Source organism: Lissotriton vulgaris, chromosome 2_1, assembly GCF_964263255.1.
Source record: "Lissotriton vulgaris chromosome 2_1, aLisVul1.2, whole genome shotgun sequence".
In the NCBI taxonomy this organism is placed as follows: Eukaryota; Metazoa; Chordata; class Amphibia; order Caudata; family Salamandridae; genus Lissotriton; species Lissotriton vulgaris.
In genome coordinates, this window is record NC_141687.1 from 1,429,063,753 (window position 1) to 1,429,087,025 (window position 23,273).

The following is a 23,273-nucleotide window of genomic DNA, read 5'->3' on the forward strand; positions in this document are numbered from 1 at the left end:
GTGTTACCAAATAGCAATGTGGCTGGCATGTACACCATGGCAGTGTACCTGTACAACTTTTTGCACATTATGCTTTGTATAATGTGAACACTGTGGGTTAGATGGATTCTAAGGTCTTAGGCCCCTTCTGCTCTCAAATGGGTTTTGCTAAAGTGTTCCATGGCAGTTCACCTTACCACACAAGGTATCCAGTTTGTCACTGAGCCTGCACTGGAGGATGAAAAGCAGCCAGGGAACAATTCTGGCAAAGACAGTGTCCTGGAAACAATCTGATGCTTCCCTGCCTGGAAAAGATTATTAAAGATCTTCCTATTTCACCCAAAACATATGTCAACAAGCCAAAGAAACACCCAAATGCTGTAACCACCTTAGCTTGACATGACTAAAGACCTGATTACGATCTTGGCGGCCTGGGTTACTCCATCACAAACGTGACGGACATCTCGTCCGCCAAATTAGAATCCCTTTATGTTTTATGGAACTTGTAATTTGGTGGACAGGATATTGGTCACTTATCCCATCCACCTAGATCATGATCCGGCCGTAAGGCTATACATAAACAGGGCTAGAATTGAGTCTTCAAGCACATAAGATTTTTCAGTACAAACTATAAAAATGTTTTTGGTATGGCAAAAAAGTGTTCACTTGTGAAGCTGATTGTGGTAGCCTGTTTGTATTATCAGTGAATAGTAGATAGATACCTTTTTGTTTGAAATGTGTGGTAATAGTTTGTTGAACTAAATTCATAGGAAATTAGCAAAGAAGCTGCTAATTTAAAAGGATATGCCTAGTTGGGGTTAAATATCATTCCTTTGCTTTGGAACCCACCTGGCACAGTGCAGCCCAATCTGACGCAAAGCATTGCGTCTAATTACTTACCATTAAATAGGCCCACAAGTGCAAAGCAGATCGGTGCAAGGAAACTAACCAGTTAACCGAAGCCGGCACCAGACCAAGACATTGTAGATTGGAGACCATATGACAAATCTTTCTACACACCCATGATCTGGAACAACATTTCCATTGGCATCAGAAAGGATCCTACTCTCCTCTAGTCCAGGACGAAGTCCTAGTCCGGTCTGGTGACCTACTTCTTCAATGAACACTATATCACTCATAGGACACTGATCCATGTTCAGTGCCAGTAGGTTTATTGTACCAGTACATACATCTGGACAGTGCACAGAACCTTTAAAAGAATGCAAAAATAATTTGTGCTAGATGTTAGAATGGTCCAGAATGTACATGAGGCCCTCACTCTTTTGCTTTTGAGTGGTTTCTTTTTCCATGAAGTGGTCTTAACCCCTTCACTGCGGCGGCTATTCCGCCACAGTGCTAAGGGGGCGGGGCAGCCGCGCGGCGGGCGCATGCTGGTGACGGAACCGCTCCATCACCAGCCGCGGTTGCGCTGTGCTCATGGCGTAGCGGTTCCGTCACGGCCCCGCCCGCTCAATAGAATGCTCAGCGCAGGCGCGGAATCCACGCAGTGCAGGCGTTCCGAGCGGGCCGCGGCTGATGACGGAGTGGTTCCGTCACCAGCAGGGGGGGGGTTAATGCACTCAAGCTGAAGGAAAAATGAACACTTTTTAAATAAAAAGACACAATGAGAGATAATAATGGCCTCACAAGTAACCTCTAAGTACTAGCTTGTTATCCACTTAGCCGGTTTTGGCCGACAGTCATGGTTGCTACTGTGACAGAGGTCTATGTACAGTACACACCTTTCACTTGCACATTTTCTAGGGTTTAAAAGAAATATGTTTGCTCTTACCTGGCAGTCTAAACCTGAACATCGCGCACCTCTTTAAGCGTCTGAGACCCCTTTTCAGGGTTCCGTGGAGTTTGAAAAGTTTTCCAACAAAGAAGGTCTATATAGAGATAAAATGAAATATAGTCAAACACTGAATGGCTTTCAATAGATATATTTGCTAAAAAACAAATACAGGGCAAAAAACATGTACTAGCAGTTTTGAAGAAATATGCGGAGTCTGTTCTTCTCTTACCAAAGATAATCAGTACATACAAAATGGTTCAATTTGTGACTCTTTCAACCAGTAAAACTAAGCCCGATATCCCCAATATATTGAATTAGAATGGACTGTAGGAGGGTATTTGTTGGTAAAATGGAAAAACGAACAAGGTTTTACTGTTCAGTAGGTCTTCTTGCAAAGCTCTTGCTCAAATATACATCATGTTGTTTATAACTGACTGATGTTCAGGAACAAAAGAATCCAATGATAGTCCTCTACTATTAATAGTCCAAAATGTCGTTAAAGTATTACCTCTGAAGCTGCTACCTATTCCCAGGAGGTGGGAGGCCTTCTGTGTGAATTAAGATGCGCATTCAAACAATAACAATCAGTGTAACCTTGTGAAATCTATTTTTTCCCAATCGTATAGTCTTCCATAGACACAAAAAGCTTTTGTTAAACAAAATAAAACACCAGCGGAAACGAATGGCATGTATTTATGAGTTTAATAGGAAATGGAGATTGCATTTACACAGCTAGTGTCTTAGTTAAGCTATTATCGTTTGATTGTGTTTCGGCACAAAACCAAATGTTTATTAAATCTGGCCTGAACAGGTCACATCAACTACAAACCAACAAGCAAAGAAATGCAGGATTTGCCGTAAAATCCCATTTTCTCTCTAAGAGTGATCAGAAACCATCTAGCACATTCGACAGCTGAGTTTTACATCAAAATGCAATGTTTGTTAGGAGACAGCTACCTCTCCTTCACTTTTCACCAACCACCAAGCTCACAGTTCAGCCACTATGCTAGCAGGCTTATGCAAACTTAAAAAATTCAGTTTCATAAATGTTCACGCATATTGTGCAAAATTATGTGAACATTCATAAAATGTAAATTTGCTGTATCTTAAGTGAAGATTAAACAGGAAGGCATATCTTATATTAAAAATTCAGAAGCAATAAATGCAGGCGGACTAGTTCAAGAAGACAATGTCTCCTCCTGAGACGTTTTCTTCTCCCACAAGATATTTTCTGCTCTAATCAATAATTAGAACGAAATTGCAAGACATTTTGTGAATTTCTCAAGTGTACTGAAAACTTTCCACAAGTCTTACTCATAGCTCCTAATCTCGATATAACCACTAACAGTAGCCAACCACCTATAGCCGTAAGCAGCAGAATCCAAGCTGTAGCCACAAAAGAAGTTATGTGCTGCTTTCCATCAACAGATGATCCCCTCAATCAATCAGTGGATTGTAGGCGCTACTCACCCGTGAGGGTCTCAGAGCGCTGAGGGGGGGGGGGGGCTCTGGCGATCTGTTTAGCCAAAGAGCCAGGTCTGGAGGGTCTTCCTGAAGGTATTCAGGGAGAGGGCGCGTCTGGTGTCTGCCGGTAGCTCGTTCCAGGTCTTGGCTGCAATGTGAGAGACGGATCTTCTGCCTGCTCTGGCTCAGTGGAGGTGCTGGATTTCAGCCAGTGCGAGGTTGGTAGATCGGAGGTTTCTTTTGGGTATGTGGAAGTTGATTCAGTCCTCAGACTGAGTCATTCCAGCTGTTCACCGCCTGGCACAGACTGTACAGTCAGTTTAGTCATCATAAACATAAAAATCAGTGAGACAGTCTGAAAGGCCCAAACAGCTATCCTGTCAAGCCAGATGTCTGTTACATTCTTCAGAATAAAGCTGACCCCCTGGATCCTTTGTAGTTCAAAATGAGGTTCGCTTTAGCAGAAAGTGCTACCTGCAGCACAAAGAGGGAGAGAGGAAGGGCAGGTGTAAGCAAGTAAGTCCTGCAGATTTCAACTCTGATGCAGAAACATGCAGACCTGTCATCTCACACAAGAGCTACCTGGCGTTGCCCACTGAAGTCGCTCAAATGAGATGCCAATTTGCAGTGTACAGATCTCTCTTACAAACTGAATTCCATAAATGATTAACTACAGGTGAGCTTGAGGTCAGTTGCTATAGAGATTATTAAATGCTTCTGAGTTTGCACATACTCTTCACTAACGTCCATGTATGTGTCCAGTTGTGAAGAGCATTTCTAGAACAAGGATTAACTAAGCTGTTGCCAAAACACAACGTGTTTACAAACTGTCTCGGGGGAAGGAAACACCTCTCATTGTTAGATTTGTGCACTGGAATCAATATGAAGTTGATGTTTTCCGTATTTTTTACTTCAGGTCAAACTTAAAGTTTCTCAATTCTTAGTATATGTAGGTTTGTTTGGCTTTGGTGGAAGGATAAAAAGCATAGTTTTGTCTGACGAAAAACGTCCACAAAACTGAGAAACGACATCTTTTTAGGGGTGCTTACAGAGAGTTGTATCTCTCTGTCAGACCATTTGTTCACAAATACTTTAAAATGAACTGGGCATGGCCGTTCTGCGAATATGGCGGTTCTACCCTAAGCTCCATTGACCCTCCGGCGTGCCTGCTAGGCTGAATGACTGCATGAATTAAATAAGAACATATACATGCAGTGCAATGTTTGGTGACCATGGGGGAGTGACTGCTGAGCCTCAAACCATGCTAACATCTGGCTTTTTGGACCAAAACATCTCCTCGACAGAGCACTGCCCATGATGGCAGCGCCTGCCCAATCCTTTAGTGGTCTAGTACCCCGCCAACATTCCTACGGCGGTTAACATGCAACAAAATGGGATCAGTTTGGGAATTCAGTCATACCCTGATTGCCTTTTGGATTTCTGGATCTTGCCAGGGTATTGACAAAACAGAAGTGCTAAGGAAACATTGCTAATCCCCAATCTCTCCGCTCACCCGATACGAACTCCAGCGCCCGACATGCACACCCAACCCAGTGCCCTAATCAGGCCCATAATGCCATTGGATCACATTAGAACCAAGCACCAGTTGGGAAGTGATGCCCCCCACTATAAATGTGGATTCTATCGCTAGGCCTCTGATCCCTCATGTTCCAGTGAAGGGCCAGTCACAGGCAATGTAAGCACTCTACTAACCCCACAAAATGGTGGCAACTGCCTGGGTCCATTGCCTCTGACCTCCAGTGCTGTACAAATACAACTCTGTGGCTCTGCCCAGGGGCGGATTAACGATATTGAGGCCCCTTACAAGGAGCTATGTGGCAGGTGGCGTCTCATTTTCCCTGATCACCTGCAGCCACCTTAAAGGGCCCAGGGGCCCTGAGACAGCTCCTCTCTCTCCTGGCCAACTGAGCCCTTCAGCCCCAGCAGCCCTTTGATTGAGGGAGATTAGCTTTCACAACAAAGGGGAGTTGATTTTTGATCCTGAACTACCAAAAAGCAGCCCCGTATATCAGCACCGTATACCAGCAATTATCTTCCCTCCTCTGCCCTGTGCTTGGGACATCACCCATGCTCACGCTGGGGATTGTGACTGAACGAAATGGAGGCTGCTGCATAGCCCACTGGGGCCAGTCCCCACAGCTGGTTCTGCACGCACCTTGCTCACACCTGTCTGTTCTCACACCATAGCTCATCACCTCCCTGCTAGCATCCAGTGTTAGTCTGCAGATGGCCCTCAAAGTGATGTGACAGTCAATCTAGTGATCATTAACTTCACAGGAGAATCCTATATCCGAGAACAGGCCCATCTGTGCAGGGGCCTGCGTAAGTGTCTCTCACCAAAACAGAGTTCACCTTAACGGCGGGGTGACCCAGATTCCCAGGATGCAGCGTGAGCCTTGAGCGCAATCATCTTTCAAGGTACCAGTTACAGCAACTAAATCTCAGAGCCCCTAAGGAAGATGGTAGCATAAATAGGGACTTTATTACAATGGGAGAATCAATACAGGCCCATCCTCGCCATATCTACTTACCGACACAGCTATATGGAACCACGATATTCCTACAAGTGCATTACGTTGGAACCCTCTGAGAGAGCGCCATGTAATTTTGACATTTGTAGGGGTGCACCATAATCACGAGTGGTCAGCACCCACATATTTAGAGGGTTTACTAATTTAGTTTATACTTATAATGTTAGGCTGAGAATCAGCACGATATATATATGAATGTGTTTATTAACCAGAGACTAATGTAGAGTTTAATTGAAATACAGTGTTGCCTAATACAAGAATGAAATCATCTGTGAATTGTTGTATTACTAATGAAATGTTTTTGAAATATATGTTTATCAATGAGTGAATTAACGTAGGCTTTAGAACGAAAACTAGTATTCACATTGAAAGTAGAATTAACGTGTTGAAGTAGTAAACTGTAATGTCATGTCGTGTTAGAAAAGGCCTGGGACATGTTAAAGCCAGTAGAGGCCTAATTGTATTTTCTTTTGTTAGCTTTAATCGAGAAGAAGCTGTCCTCAGCAAAATGTTTAATTGTAACTTCGAATGCTTGTAGAGATGTTCCCATGTATTTCAGCTTGCAGGTGCAAGGCCACAAGGCTTGTTAGGTAGAAGGATCCATTGTTTAGGAGTTAGGATATTAGACGCAAATGGAGAAAAGCTGCCAAGAATTTGGGAGTGCAACATTTAGCGAGGAAGGTGCCTGGGACCCAAAGACACACCAACGGACGATGGATGGAAAGGTGCCATACTGGAAAAATCTGAAGATCTTCACCTGCCAGAGGGGCACGTCAACTGTTTTTGGGATTTTGTATTAGGGACAGCTCCAGAGGGTGGAGAGTAGATCTTAGTCAGGGAACGGACAGAGCAGGATGTAGAAAGCTGTAAAGAGAGAGTCTTGGGAAACTTAGGGCAGAGTGGGGTGTAAGAAGGAGTATCTTAGAACGAGCTCGACAGACTATTTGCCTAAAGAAAGTGAATGTACTTCTTTGGAAGTCTTCACCGATGACACCTTTACTCTTGTCTGACGGGAATGTTATGTAGAGATGTCACCTTAGAATAGTGTAGGGACGGACTAATCACTTTCTTTTTCCTTTTTGTAAATGCAGTCCAAACTTCAAGCTGGGACTGTTCTTGGTTGTCTAATGTTACTCGAATTGACTTTGCTGCTCATTGCAGGGATAAAGCCTGTGATTGAATCTATGATTAAACAGGGAATACTGAAGGAGATATTGGGGAGTCCATGTAACTCGCCAATCATGGAATTGCAGAACCCAAGTGGGAAGTTTAGAATTGTACAGGACCTGCACCGAGTGAACAACATAGTTGTTCCCTGTTGTCCAGTGGTACCGAATCCATCTGTAATCCTGTTTCAGATCCTGTGCCAAGCTGAGTGGTTCACCGTGATCGACATCTGTCAGGTTTTCTTTTCGATACCTCTGCATGAAGAGAGCCAATTTTTATTTGCTTTCAGGTTGGAAAATCGTGTCTTAACGTGGTGTCGTATCCCTCAGGGGTATACGAAGAGCCCATCGATCTTTATTCAGATCTTGAAAAAGAACCTTGAGAGTCTAGTAATTGCCGCAGAACTCTGTTCTCGTCCAGTATATAGACAATCTCCTTGTTGCGTCAGAGACTGAGGATGCATGCAGGATTGATACCATTGCCATACTGAACCATTTGGCAGAGAATGGACACGAGGTGTCACCAAATAAGTTGCAGTACTGCTTTAATGAGGTGCAGTATCTGAGGCACAGGATAGGGAAGGGCAAACGGAAGGTGTCGCCAGACCGAATTGAGGCAATTCTGAACATGATGGTGCCTTCAACACAGAGAGAGGTCAGGATGTTCTTGGGGATGGTTGGCTACTGTTGACAGTGGATTGCCAACTTCTCCTTAAAAGCCAAGCCTTTGCAGAGACTGACGCACGAGGACGTGAGTGCTCCTGTACCATGGGATAACGACTGTATGAAGGCTTTCCTTGAGTTGCGAGAGGACCTTTGTCCTGCTCCGGCACTGGGAATGCCTGACAACAACAAGCCTTTTTCATTGTTTTGCTGTGAACGAGAAGGTTGTGCATTTGCAGTCCTAGTTCAAGATGTATCCATAGACCAGTTGCCTATTTCCCAGCTACTTTAGATCCAGTAGCTTCAGCGTTGGCCGGATATCTCAAATCCGTTGCTGCAACAGGTTTCAGCATTGAAAGGTGTGAAAGCATTGTGATGGGTCATCCATTGATTGTTTATGTGCCACATTCAGTTGAGCTGCTGATGACCAAGACAAAGACGCAGCACTTGACGAATAATAGGCTCACACGCTACGAGCAGGTTATACTTGCTGCGGAGAACGTGACCCTTAAGAGGTGCTCTGTTTTGAATCCTGCTATCTTGATGCCGTTGCCAAACATGCTTGATGAAGATTGTGAGGACCATGATTGTCTTGATGTGACTGAACTTTGCACCAAACCAAGACCTGACATTGTCGATGAACCATTGCATGACCCTGATGAAATTTTCTTTGTTGATGGTTCGTGCATAAGAGACAGTGTTGGTCAGTTGAGAGCAGCATTTGCTGTAAGCACTATTTCAGGAGTTGTCAAAGCTGCTTGCATGGAAGGAGTATACTCTGCTCAGGTGGCCGAACTCATAGCTTTGACTCGTGCTTGCCTGGCAGCAAAGGGAATTCGGATTACTATTTATACTGACAGCCAATACGGGTTTGGTGTAGTTCATGACTATGGACAGTTATGGTCTCAGAGAGGTTACATGACGTCATTAGGAACACCAATCAGGAATGGAGAATTTGTTAGGCTGCTCTTGGAAACTTTACAAGACCCCTTAGAAACTGCTGTTGTGAAGTGCACGGCTCATGGTAAAGGGACATATTTCGTGTCACTTGGAAACCGCTATGTGGACGAAGTTGCACGATTCTGTGCCGATCAAGGTTATTCATTCAATGAACAAGAAATAGAGGGATGCGAGGAAAGAACCGAGTTAGACATGATTCTTGTCATGGCAGATACTTGGAATGAGCTTAGGTGCATGCAGGAACAGGTGTCAGACCATGAGAAAAATGTGTGGATAAATTCATGCTGTGTGAAAGGAGATGTGGACATTTGGGTCTCGACTGATGGGAGAACGGTGTTGCCAAATGAGCTGTTAAGTCCGATGGCGAGACAAATTCATGGTGCAGTTCATTTGGGAAGAGATGCGATGATACGAGTGTTCAGACAAACATGGTACAATCCAAAGTTTCGTGCAGTGGCAGAAGCTGTTGGTCAAAGGTGTGTTACGTGTCAATAAATGAATGTTGGGAAGAGAACTGCAGTCACCATGAGTCACATTGGGAGGTCTGGGGGACCGTTCAATAGGATGCAATTGGATTTCATTGAGATGCCCAGATGCAATCATTTGAGATACATTTTGGTGGTGGTGTGTGAGTTCTCCCAGTGGATGTAGGCATACCCGACACGCAGGTGCGACACACTTACTGTAGCTAAGCTATTGTTGAGGGAACTTGTGCCTAGATTTGGGGTTCCGACCTCTTTGGAATCAGACGGAGGAACTCACTTCCATAGTGAGATTATGAAGATGCTTTGCACAGCACTGAACATTTATCAGAGACTCCGTTGTAGTTACCGACCAGAGGCTTCTGGGATAGTGGAGCAGGTCAACGGAACTTTGAAGGCTCGGATGGCGAATGTGTGTTCATCCAGGTCTCTTAAGTGGCCAGATGCCTTGCCTTTGGTGCTAATGAGTATGCACAGTACCCCAGACAGGAGAACAGGTCTCTCGCCTCATGAAGTGCTGATGGGGAGGCCAATGAGGTTACCAGCGGTGCCATCGACAGCCTTGCTGAGTATCACAGATGATTTTGAGAGAGCGCAAACTGACCTAAATGTATAAGTGCACCACACTTACATGTAGTAAGCACAAGTCATGAAGAGAAATGCCATGAGTGCTGATAGTACATGCATCTATATTCTGAAATGTGTAGTTAACTTAGAGATTTAAGTAGAAGTGGAACTAATGTAGAAATGTGTGAAATTATATGACTTTATTAGGCGTGATTAATCCTGAATCCATGTCGTGTAGCTGCTAAAATGTAAGATGGCATACGGTTAAACGTGGAACGTGGTAGGCCTCAGGGCCTGAATTAGAAGGGATGGGAAAGGTGTTTGTTTTCACAACATGGATTGCACTAATGTTTTAGTAATAGAGTTAATGGGTCATGATTTATAAATGTGTTTACCGAATAATAGAATAATAGTATTAACATGCTATTAATTAATGAAGGATTTGAATGGTATAATCATTATGAGAAATGCAGTAGGCCTGAAATGTTTATAGACATTGATTTACACGTATTGGTCTGGGCCGAGAAATGTTGCAAACCTTTGTTGGAAGTCTATGAGAATTGGGATCTTGGCTGCAGATGTCTGTCTGCAAGAGAAGGGGGGGATCCAATTATAAATGAAATGAATAGAGGCTTGTTCAGGAGAAGGCCCAGACATGTAGGAGGGTTCCGGAATGTTTTAAGGGGTATCAGCGGGCCGGAGAAGAGTCTGAGAAGCAAGGTCAACTCTAACGCACGAGGCCTCATCATGGAAAAAGCCAGAAGCTACACCACGTGAGGGGCGTCTCACGAGGGGCGTCCCAAATACTGTTGTATGTTTTGTATTAGGGACAGCACCCCTGGGTGGAGTTAGAGCAGATGCCTGAGGACCCTTTAGAGAGCGGATGGGTAGGCAGAGAGGGGTCATGACTGGAGAGATATAGGTTTTCATCAAGAGATTAAGAGTGGGTGACTTCCCTAGGGGGTCATTCACCACTGACACCTTTTGATAGGTTGGGACCTGGTTAAGTAGGGATACCATCTAGAGCAGGGTAGGGACAGCCTAACCTGTATTTTCCGTCCAGAATTAAATGACGGAGAGATCTCAATATGTGTCTATGCTCATAGCTTTATTATTCTTAGAACTTGTACTCGTAGTCTTCTTTGCTCGTCTGAGAGTTTTCAGAGAGCACATGTATGTAGTTGGGCCCGTGTATCTTGTGAATCTCATTCTGAGATGCCTGTATTTGCAACTTATTCTGACTATATAATAAATCTTTGAAAGCTAGAAGTTGTCTGTGATCTTTCGGAGCGGAGTCCTTTATTGGGTGAACTAACTTGGTAAGAGATGCACTTTCTTCCCTCAACGACAGGCAACAAAGGTTCAGTCGACCAGAACGGGGTTTTAGATCAATAGTGATAAGGTATCGATCAAAATCTCGCCCTTGCAGTTGGTAGCAGAGGATGGTTGCCTTCTTGAGGAAGGTGACTTAGGCCAGGTTAGATTACCCCAAGGCCCCTAGAGATCGATGATCGGAAGAACCGCCCGCCGAAGAAGGTCCGGATGACGTGAAACAGAAAAGCAGCAGTATCGGTCGAGAGTGAGTATAAAGGGTCATGCGTGTTAGATTGCGGGGTTTTTGTGTTGTATCTATGTTGTAATGTCTGGCGGAGTTGAATGCCTGTAGAGTGACTGTGGAACAGGTTGTGAGCGCGCGCAACCGGGGGAAATCTTAAGTTCAAGGAGAGCTTAAGTGGTTCGGGTGTATCGGACATCCAGAGTAATTGTCAACTAGTGTGAAGGGGGTCATGAGGTACCATTGATCACCCGAAAGACCGAGATAGGGGGAACGTAAGAGTGAGTGCGTGAGTAACGGACGCTGGTCGGAGGTTACTGTGTGTGTAAGCAACCTATCAGAGGGACGATAGACATTTCGTCAGTTCTGTTGACAATTACAGATAGACTGTGGACGTACAGTCGAGAGAAGTGACCGCTTGGTCGGAAGTAGTCATTTTTCAGGGTATGAATGGGACGCATGCATGACCGGGAGGAGAGCTGAAAAAGGAGGGGTGCTGCTGCGAAGCGGAGACGAGTGACGTCAGAAAGTGCCGCGCTGGGATTGGCCGGCCGGAGAAAGACCGCGCTGCGATAGGCCAGCTAGCAAAGCCGCGCTAGGATTGGTGGATTGTCATTAGGAAGTAAACAGAGTATTGAGGCTGGAAATTGTGCGTATAATCATGAAGTGTTTTAAATGGTTAAGAGCGGTGTTTAAAAGAGAGAGGCGGAGATCTTATGAAGGGGAAGAAGCCCCGCCGGAGGGTACGCCGGCCCGTTATATGGCGGATAATGTTGGGCTGCATACAATCTTGTGGATTACAGAGTGGAGCAAGATTACAGATGGAAATGAGGAACTGACGTTTCCGAAGTACGGGACGTTCAGGCTAGAGGTGTTACACCGATTAAAAGCAGTCATGACCTCAATAAGACCCCTGCCTAGACCGACCCAGTTTGAAGCTCTCAATGCATGGATTAGGGCAGCGCACGAGAGGAACCTGATTAGACGACAAGAAAGGGTGAAACGATCGGTAAGGGCAGTGCAGGATGCCAAGTGGGATGCGGATGCTAAAAGATGGAGAGTGCATAACATGGAAGTAAATAAATTGTATCCAGTGTTAGAAATGCCCGGGAACAAAAGCCCCCTAGAAGAAGATGATGAGAGCGAAACAGAGGACAGCCTGATAAACAGATTATTGACAGATAGGACACCCCCGAATAACAGAACAGGGGGAGATGTCGAGCATAGTGAAAAAGGGGGGGGCAATGCAGGAGAGCATGGACCGCTTCCCAGTTCCGATTGGGATCCCGCTGCAAAGAAAGAACTGTCCCAGCCTAGTCAGGTGCAGCAGGTAGTCAGGAGGTTTGTGGTACAAAGGGCGCCGGAAACGGAGTGTGCCACATCCTACGCATTGCCAGATGCACTACAGGTACCTGTTACCATAGGTCCTATAGTATCGATATATGACCCAGAAAGGGCCAGAGGGGAGGAACGGGTACGGAGGGACAGAGAAAGAGTGGAGATGGCAAGGAGGAACGATACGGTTAACTCCCCAACTCAGTTGCCGATACCAAGAGAGTGGAGCACCCCAGTACACACAGCAGGGGACACAGCCGGGGATCCGGGAGACCATAGATGGCCAGTGGATATGAGGGGATCAGGACGGAAATCCTTTCAGGAGTTAAGCGAGTACATGAAGAAGTGGGATGAGGCAGTAGAGGCTCACAAGAGCATCATAGCTGCGGAAACTGGAAGGGAAAGTCAAGATAGCAGAGCCCGGACTCACTGCGGGGCCGAGGAGAGCAGCCCGGAGTGGGACGGGAGGGAGAAAGACAGTAGGGGAGTCACCCATTGGGCCCGGAGTGGAGGTAGATCAGACCTGGAAAACGGGGGCCCCGAGAGCGGGGGGGTGTCTCGCCCAATACACAGTGAAGAAGACAGGAGGACACGAGAGTACAGAGACAGCTTTAAGTGTATCCACTGTGTGCCCGGCAACAGAGAACAGAATGGGAGTTGCGAGAGGTCGCACCATAGTCCCTGTGATGACGGACATGAGCGCAGTCCAGGGAATGTGGGGAACCAGGAAGGATCGTATCGGATACTGAGCGATACTAGACCAAGAGAGAATGGAGACCGGAGGGAGAATAGCAGAGAGTCATACTGCGAAAAGAGAGAAGAAAGGGAGAATGAGCAAAGTAAGATTGGGGGTAACAGGCCCGTGTTCCATCACCTTCCAAGATCGGATGGCCGAGCATGGGACCTGGAGAGATGGGAGCAAGGGAGAGCACTCCTTAACTCTCCCGAACCCAAACGTAGGGCTCGGAGTTGGGATGGGAGAGAACCCTGTGAGCCTCCGTCGAAAGAGATACTGCGAGCTGAGATAAAAGCCAAGAGACTCGATGTCGCCAGCTTAAGGTCAGACCTGGATGACATGGTGGATGGTATCTTGCCTTTAGAAAGAATGGAAATGTATGAGCAGGATGAAATACTGTTCATGGCAAAGGACATCACTCGGAAAGCGAGAACAATTCATGAGAAGTTAGTCGAACTAGCAGGCAAATATATGGTGGACCTGTCAAGGACCAAAGCATTACAGGGTAACCACAGATTACATTATTCAGATCGAGACCTAGATGAGAGAAGGACAATAGGATTGAAAACGCACATAAGGGAACTGATCACTGGAATAAGGACATGGAGGGCATTAGATAAGTGGGAAGAGAGGTGGTCCAAGAAAGGGACCGTCAGGAGAAGCACGCTTGGTATGACACCAGGAGGACTGCAGAGAATAGAAGCATACACTTTGCGTGAAGTCGCAAATGGGAACTATGTACACGTGCCATGGAGTAGGGGAGATTTAGCTGCTTTTACCACTTCCTTCCCCAAATTGCGGGAAAACCCAGTGGAGTGGTACAAGCAAGTTGAGAGATTCGTAAAAATCTCAAAGGTCCTATGGATAGATTTGAACACGCTGTTTGACATTGTAGTGCCAGGAGATTTGTGGACGGCATGCAAGGTTAGCGCTGAGTGGCCCACAACTGAGCCGGAGAGGGATGCTAAGACTAATGGGCCATCCGAGATTGTGATGGCAAAATTCGAGAGAGTGATGACATGGCTGAAAGAGAAGGTGCCAATGCAAGACATAGATTGGGTCAAAATAGATCGAACTAGACAGGAACCCAAAGAGACAGTTCATGAATTCTATGAGAGATTGCTGAAGGCGTTTAAACAGTATAGCGGTCTGGATGTAATGGATCCAAAAGACATAGGGCAATTTGTGTCCAAGTTCGTCCTGGGCCTGAGACCGGATATTAGTTTAATGATTCAGCAACACCTGATTTGTTGGCAAAACAAACCCTTAGACGAGATCCTGAGATATGCCAGATACTGCTGTGATGAGATAGACTCCAAGGCAAAGAAACTAAAGGAAAAACTGATGGTGGTACAGATGCAGGCAGCCGGAAAGGGGGGACAGCAGCAACAGCAACAAGGAACAGGTACTGGAGGAAAGAAACAGTACAGTCAGAACAAGGGCAATGAGGAGAACTCCACCTTTAGACCCAGGATAGATATAGCTGCCTTGAAGAAAACGACTAGGTGCCATCAGTGTAACGAAGTGGGGCATTGGAAACGCGAGTGTCCCTACAATGTCGAGATAGGAGAACAGGAGGTAGAGGAGGAAGAAGTCCAGAGTGCACCTACGAGAGGGGTAACGCAGTACCAGGGAAAGGTGCTCAAAGGGGGGGGCCTCCTCCCCGAGCCCAGTTTCCCCAGCCACCCAGAGTAGGGACTATGGGTAAGACATATAGACAGATGCCCCTGTTTGTCGGAGGAGAGGAGTGCTATTATGTGGACCCACTAACTGGGCAGAGAGTGGAAAGGGAGGACTGCACCCTCGGGGCAGCCTTGGAGGTGGACCAAAGGGGACCCTATGTTGAGGCCGAAGTGGCAGGGTGCCCCACGACATTTCTAGTAGACACAGGAGCCACTAGATCCACGATCAGATCAGCCGCAGTTCCAGGCCTGCCCATGTCTGGAGAGACCATACAAGTGGTAGGGGTCGCAAACAGGAGAATGACCAGCTCACTGACTGAACCCGTGCAGGTGAAAATAGGGAAGTACAGTGATGAGCACCAGTTTGTGGTTTGCGATTCTAGCCCTGTATGTCTGCTAGGAAGAGACCTCTTGTGCAAATTAAATTGCACTATATACTGTACACCACAAGGAGTGGAGGTATTGACTAATGACGATGATGCGGACTTTAAAGTCGCAAATTCCAGAATATGTGTGGAGCTGTATCCCACTCTGACAGTAGATGAGCTCCCCTGGGATCTGAGAGAGACTGTAGTACCAGAAGTGTGGGATTTCACTGGGGAAGAGATTGGATTGGTCAAGGGGGTGGACCCAGTGAAAATTGTAGTGAAACCGCATGCTGAGTTCCCAAGAACACCACAGTATAAATTGACTCCAGAAACGATTGCAGGCATAAAGCCTGTGATCGAGTCCATGATTAAGCAGGGAATATTGAAAGAAATCGTGGGTAGTCCATGTAACTCCCCGATTATGGGTTTGCAGAAACCAAATGGGAAATTCTGGATAGTGCAGGACCTCCGAAAGATTAATAACATAGTCGTTTCATGTTGTCCAGTGGTACCGAATCCATCAGTGATACTGTTTCAGATACCGTTCCAAGCAGAATGGTTCACTGTGATTGATCTTTGCCAGGCCTTCTTTTCGATCCCTTTGGACGAAGAGAGCCATTTTCTTTTCGCATTTAAGCTGGAAGGTCGTGTCCTAACATGGTGTCGTATTCCTCAGGGGTATACGGAAAGCCCATCGATTTTTAACCAGCTTCTGAAGAAAAATCTTGAAAGTCTAGTGCTGCTCCAGAGGTCAGTTCTGGTCCAGTACATAGACGACCTCCTTGTGGCGTCAGAAACAGAAGAAGCTTGCAGGGAAGACTCCATTGCTTTGTTGAATCACCTAGCTGAAAATGGGCACAAGGTGTCCCCGGGGAAGTTACAGTACTGCCTGACAGAAGTGCAGTACCTGGGACACAGAATTGAGAAAGGCAAACGAAAGGTGTCACCAGATAGGATAGAGGCCATCATGAAGATGAATGCGCCTAAAACACAGAGAGAAGTCAGGATGTTCCTAGGGATGGTGGGATATTGCCGACAGTGGATTGCAAACTTTTCACTGAAAGCAAAGCCCTTGCAAAAACTGACGCACAAGGAGGTGAGCGATCCGGTACCATGGGACAAAGACTGTTTGATGGCGTTCCTACAGCTGAGAGAGGACCTGTGTCGTGCTCCGGCTTTGGGAATGCCGGATTACGATAAACCATTCTTGCTTTATTGTTGTGAGAGAGAGGGTTGTGCGTTGTCTGTGTTGGTCCAAATTCATGGGAATGCCCATAGACCAGTCGCTTATTTCTCGGCTACTTTAGACCCAGTAGCCGCAGCGTTGCCCGGATGTCTCAAATCCGTTGCCGCAACAGGTGTCAGCATCGAGAGGTGTGAGAATATTGTCATGGGGCATCCGTTAGAGGTGCATGTGCCCCATTCTGTTGAACTGTTAATGACCCGGACCAAAACACAGCATCTGACCAACAGTAGGCTCACGCGCTATGAGCAAGTCATTCTTGCTGCAGAGAACGTGACCCTCAAGAGATGCTCTGTTTTGAATCCTGCTACCTTGATGCCACTCCCAAACGAGATAGATGATGATGATGAATGTACAGACCATGACTGCCTCGATGTGACTGAACTATGCACCAAGCCAAGACCCGACATCGTGGATGAGCCACTGACTGACCCAGACGAAATTTTCTTTGTCGATGGCTCATGTGTAAGAGACGAAGTTGGGCAGTTGAGAGCAGCTTACGCTGTTTGTACAATTACTGGAGTTGTGGAAGCTGGATGCCTGGAAGGAGTACACTCCGCTCAGGTAGCCGAGATTATTGCCCTAACGCGTGCTTGCTTGGCAAGCAATCAGATTCGAGTCACCATATACACCGACAGCCAATATGGTTATGGGGTAGTTCATGATTACGGGCAGTTGTGGTCTCAAAGAGGTTTCATGACCTCTTCAGGCTCTCCCATTCGCAATGGAGAGTTTGTGCGCTTGTTGTTAGAAGCGTTGCAATGTCCAGCAGGTATCGCGGTTGTGAAGTGCACCGCCCATACCAGAAACATGGACTTCGTGTCACAAGGCAATAGATATGCCGACGAAGTCGCGCGGTATTGCGCAGAACAAGGGTACTCTTTCACCGAGGTGGAAGTGGGTGGAATAAATGTAAGAACTGAATTAGCTATGGTACTAGAAACTGTTGATTCCTGGGACGAACTGAAGTACATGCAAGAAAATGCTCCTGATTTTGAAAAGCAAACCTGGGAAAAGGCAGGATGTGTGGTGGGTGAGGCCCATTTCTGGGTCTCAGCCGATGGCAGAGCAGTGTTACCCAATGAGATGGTGAGCCCAATGGCAAGACAAATACATGGTCCCGTACATCTAGGAAGAGACGCTATGCTGAGAGTATTTAGGCAGACCTGGTACAATCCTAAATTCAGAATAGCAGCCGAAGCAGTGTGCCAGCGTTGTGTGACCTGTCAGCAGTTGAATGTGGGGAAAAAGACACCAGTTGCATTAAGTCACATTGGGAGGTCAGGGGGTCCATTCAACCGCATGCAGTTGGATTTTATCGAACTGCCAAGGTGCAACCGCCTCCGTTATGTTTTGGTGGTCGTTTGCGTATTCTCCAGATGGGTTGAGGCATACCCTACACGTAGGTGCGACACCCTTACAGTGGCCAAGTTACTGCTTAGGGAGCTCATTCCGCGCTTCGGGGTGCCGGCCTCTTTGGAATCAGATAGGGGAACGCATTTTAACAGCAAGCTTGTGAAGATGATTTGTGCGGCTCTGAACATAGATCAGAAATTGCATTGCAGTTACCGACCAGAAGCCTCAGGAATTGTGGAGCAGATCAATAGCACGATTAAAGCCAGAATTGCAAAAATGTGTTCATCAACGTCCTTGAGTTGGCCTGACGCTTTGCCATTGGTCCTTATGAGCCTCCGTAGTACCCCAGACAGAAGAACGGGGCTGTCACCTCATGAGGTGTTGATGGGGAGAGCAATGAGGTTGCCATCTGTCCCAACTGCCGCACTGTTGAATATCACAGATGATATGATCCTGGACTATTGTAAGGGGCTGTCTGACGCCATTCATTCTGTGTCCCTTCAGGTGCAGGCTGCCGAGGTTCCATCGTGCCAGGACCTGTGCCACGACCTGTGCCCTGGAGACTGGGTGCTGGTACGAAAGCACGTGAGAAGAAGCTGCCTGGATGTTCGTTGGCGTGGGCCCTTCCAGATCATCCTGATCACGAACACTGCTGTGAAGGTGGGAGGCCTGCCCAATTGGATCCACGCGTCGCATACGCGGAGAGTTCCGGCACCTCTGGAAGAAACAGCTCCTCTCTCGGATAGACGTCCAGCTGCGGACCGAGAAGCCATAGAGGGGGCTAGCCAAGCTGTAGAGGTGCCAACAGAAGAAGGGTACGAGTCTGACCAAGCTGAAGACGATCAGCACAACAGCGAAACGGACGACGCTACTGAAGGAGAAAGTAGCTGGGAGTACGAGTCAGACACAGACCGGTCTGACAGAGAGTGTGAACAAACCAGAAGAAGAAGGAGTAGAAGGGTACGTGGAGAAGCTAATTGGCCGCAAAGAAGGAGCTCTAGCCTGAGGTCAACTCCAGAGAGAACCCTTCCTCCGATAGCAGAGGACTCAGACCCGGAAGAAGGTGCTCAGGGCGCTGAAGCACCGGACTTGAGAAGGTCAAGAAGAGCGCGTGTGCCTAGCCGAAGGTACTCCACCCCTGAGTGGACATATCTGGTGGCAAATGTCTTTGGAACAGAAAACAGGGAGGATACGAGCGGTGGTGGTGTCCAGTTCTGAGCCCATCATCACAGTGGAAATAAGACTGTTAGTACCCGGAGTCGAACAAGAAGGGTCACTAACTTTCATGCTCCCCAGACCTCCCTGCCTCAGCAAGTTAAGGCACATGTTTTTCACAGAATTGCAATTCCCCGATTTTGGTACAAAGATAACAGACCATGAAGAGCACAATCTTCGTTTGGAAATATTGAACTATGCTGTCGAAGCTGCAGGCACAAGCCTCATCATAGATGCTTAAAAGACTTTGTAAATAAGCGAGAAGAAAAAGAAGATTACCTAGCGGCCAGGAAGCAGAGAATCTTAGGGACCTTCCTTTGAGTTGACGGAGAAGGGCTAGGGTTGTCTGTATTGAACTATTAAAGGACTCTTGCGAAGAAGGTTGTCAGCTTCCAGTTGTGTGGTTCTAAAGACAAGAGGAGTAAAAGAGACTGTAAAGGAACGAGAAGAAAAGAACTTTGTGCAGAGATAAGAGAGAGCCATACTGTCTGACGAAATGGAAGCCGGCACCCAGAACCGCAGGGCTAAATGTATAATAGGCACACTAATAGTAGGAGTGATAATATTAATAGTTTTAGTTGTCACAGTTTCCTATGTAAAGGGACGTGAGGAAGAGACAAAGGTAACCAATGTGAAATCTGTAGAAACGCCTACACCCACCGTTGCTGGTGAGAAAGGGGAAAACACTCAAGAGAAAGCGTTATTAGCTGCAGAAGCTCGCAGGTTACATGTAGATGAGTCCCAAGGCGACTTTAGGTCAAATGCTTATGCTAAACTTTTATATGAATACGTGGATGCCATGGAGGTTAAGGACTGCTATGTCTGCATGCAGTTGCCGGCGTCTGTAGATGAAGGCATTCGATATCATCACCTCCCGCTGACATATGGCATCACATGTAGCTTATTGCTTAGTATATTTTATGGGAGAGATAGTTTTGAATACTATTTCTCCAATTATGACTCAGTGTTGCCAGAAGTCCCAAATTATAAGCAAATGAACAAATGGGACTACTGGAAGAGTGAAGACAGGTTGGCCAAGTTTTTCATTCCTTGGATTACTTTAGATACTTCACATGCCCGTAGAAACAATCTGACATGCAAGGTGTCAGAAGTCGAGAAGAAGTTCATAGGGCAGGTGGATGATCGATACAGGAGACAAAAGATTTTGAAAAAATCAGGACAATGGAAAACAGATTGGACCGAGGAGGAGAAGGCACACAAAAGAAAGGGTAGTAGTGGTCCAATAGCTTTAGATAGAACGCAGAGAGGAAAGTTATGTCTTCACCGAGCCAAAACGTATTATGAAAATGTATACGTAGGAGAAGTTAGCTGTGAACATGCTTTCAATTTAGAATATTATACTAAGGACTTCCTGAAGGGAATGCAAGTGATTCCAAATGTGTATTTTGTATGTGGAAGAAATGCCTACGTGAGACTACCTGACAACTGGTATGGATCATGTTACTTGGCAAATATCTTCCCCAAAATATATCATGCCCAAGACTTAGAGATCATCGAGGGCAAGACATCATCAAGAGGAAGGAGAGAGATAGGAGATGCAGAAATGGTTGGAGATGTATTTGGAGCCGTATTCCCTCTTTTGGGATTAATCCTTAATGATGTTAAAATTAGACGACTAGCAACAGTCGTAGACAGGTTGTCTGCCAGCACTGCTCAGTCCTTAATGCTGGTAGAAGGAGAGATGCAATCGATAAGGGCCATGGTTCTCCAGAACCGTCTTGCATTAGACGTCCTGCTAGCAAAAGAGGGCGGAGTCTGTAAGGCTTTGAAGGTCCAGGAATGTTGCACTTACATTCCAGACAATTCAAAGCCCCTTGAGAAAGTTATTAGGAACATAACTGATATTCACAAGGAGATTGAAGACCTTAGTAGAGAAAATGTCTGGGAGAAGGTGGGCCACAGAATGAGTGAAGCTGGAGGTTGGCTCACCACATTAGGCAAAAGCTTCGTGTGGTATATACTGAAACCTATCATCATAATATTGATCTGTGGGATCGTGTTGTGGGGATTGGTGAGGGTATTCAAATGGTACAGAACCAAAAGATCAGAGAGGGCCCAGAGAGAACAGCTGCAGAGATTAGCTGCCATACAAGATAATCAGTACAGGAGTCTGAGGGCTCTGGAAACGCAGAAACGAGGTATGCTAGCAATCACTGCAGTTTAAGTGTTAGTGATGACCCCGAGAGGTCATCAAAGGGGGGAACTGAGAGAGCGCAAACTGACCTAAATGTATAAGTGCACCACACTTACATGTAGTAAGCACAAGTCATGAAGAGAAATGCCATGAGTGCTGATAGTACATGCATCTATATTCTGAAATGTGTAGTTAACTTAGAGATTTAAGTAGAAGTGGAACTAATGTAGAAATGTGTGAAATTATATGACTTTATTAGGCGTGATTAATCCTGAATCCATGTCGTGTAGCTGCTAAAATGTAAGATGGCATACGGTTAAACGTGGAACGTGGTAGGCCTCAGGGCCTGAATTAGAAGGGATGGGAAAGGTGTTTGTTTTCACAACATGGATTGCACTAATGTTTTAGTAATAGAGTTAATGGGTCATGATTTATAAATGTGTTTACCGAATAATAGAATAATAGTATTAACATGCTATTAATTAATGAAGGATTTGAATGGTATAATCATTATGAGAAATGCAGTAGGCCTGAAATGTTTATAGACATTGATTTACACGTATTGGTCTGGGCCGAGAAATGTTGCAAACCTTTGTTGGAAGTCTATGAGAATTGGGATCTTGGCTGCAGATGTCTGTCTGCAAGAGAAGGGGGGGATCCAATTATAAATGAAATGAATAGAGGCTTGTTCAGGAGAAGGCCCAGACATGTAGGAGGGTTCCGGAATGTTTTAAGGGGTATCAGCGGGCCGGAGAAGAGTCTGAGAAGCAAGGTCAACTCTAACGCACAAGGCCTCATCATGGAAAAAGCCAGAAGCTACACCACGTGAGGGGCGTCTCACGAGGGGCGTCCCAAATACTGTTGTATGTTTTGTATTAGGGACAGCACCCCTGGGTGGAGTTAGAGCAGATGCCTGAGGACCCTTTAGAGAGCGGATGGGTAGGCAGAGAGGGGTCATGACTGGAGAGATATAGGTTTTCATCAAGAGATTAAGAGTGGGTGACTTCCCTAGGGGGTCATTCACCACTGACACCTTTTGATAGGTTGGGACCTGGTTAAGTAGGGATACCATCTAGAGCAGGGTAGGGACAGCCTAACCTGTATTTTCCCTCCAGAATTAAATGACGGAGAGATCTCAATATGTGTCTATGCTCATAGCTTTATTATTCTTAGAACTTGTACTCGTAGTCTTCTTTGCTCGTCTGAGAGTTTTCAGAGAGCACATGTATGTAGTTGGGCCCGTGTATCTTGTGAATCTCATTCTGAGATGCCTGTATTTGCAACTTATTCTGACTATATAATAAATCTTTGAAAGCTAGAAGTTGTCTGTGATCTTTCGGAGCGGAGTCCTTTATTGGGTGAACTAACTTGGTAAGAGATGCACTTTCTTCCCTCAACGACAGGCAACAAAGGTTCAGTCGACCAGAACGGGGTTTTAGATCAATAGTGATAAGGTATCGATCAAAATCTCGCCCTTGCAATTTGATCCTTGATTATTGCAAGGGACTCGCTGATGTCATCCGTTCTGTGTCCCATCAGGTGCAGGCTGCTGTGGTTCCGGCTTCCAGTGATCTCTGCCATGACCTGAGTCCGGGGGACTAGGAGATTGTTCGGAAGCACGTAAGGAAAAGCTGCTTGGATGCTTGTTGGAAGGGGCCCTATCAAGTCATCCTTATTATGAACACTGCTGTGAAGTGTGGTGGGCTTCTGAATTGGGTATATGCTTCACACACCCGACGAGTTCCAGCACCCTTGGAAGAAACAGCTCCTCTCCCCGATGAAGATCTAGCTGAAGTGGCAGGGCCACAGGAGAGGACAGGCCAAGCTGTGAGGGTGTCTGAAGAAGCTGGTGACTCACCGGATCAAGCTGAGGAGGGTCACAACGGAAGAGAGTCTGAGACAGCCTCAGAAAGGGGAAGTGACTGCGAAAGTGGTCCGAAGCCAAATTCAGCTGAAGAGAACTGTGAGAAAAGTGAGCAAGTACCAAGCAGGAGTACCAG

At 46.2% G+C, this 23,273-nt stretch overlaps 1 protein-coding gene across 1 annotated transcript in view; it reads right to left on the minus strand.

Moving 5' to 3' along the window:
- The window catches only part of LYPD6B (LY6/PLAUR domain containing 6B), a 286,780-nt gene that overhangs the window by 118,306 nt on the left and 145,201 nt on the right, over positions 1-23,273 (minus strand). Inside the window, exon 2 of the mRNA XM_086958855.1 lies at positions 1,772-1,868. The gene's annotated coding sequence lies outside the window, so the exon portion shown is untranslated. The remainder of the gene's footprint in view (positions 1-1,771; positions 1,869-23,273) is intronic.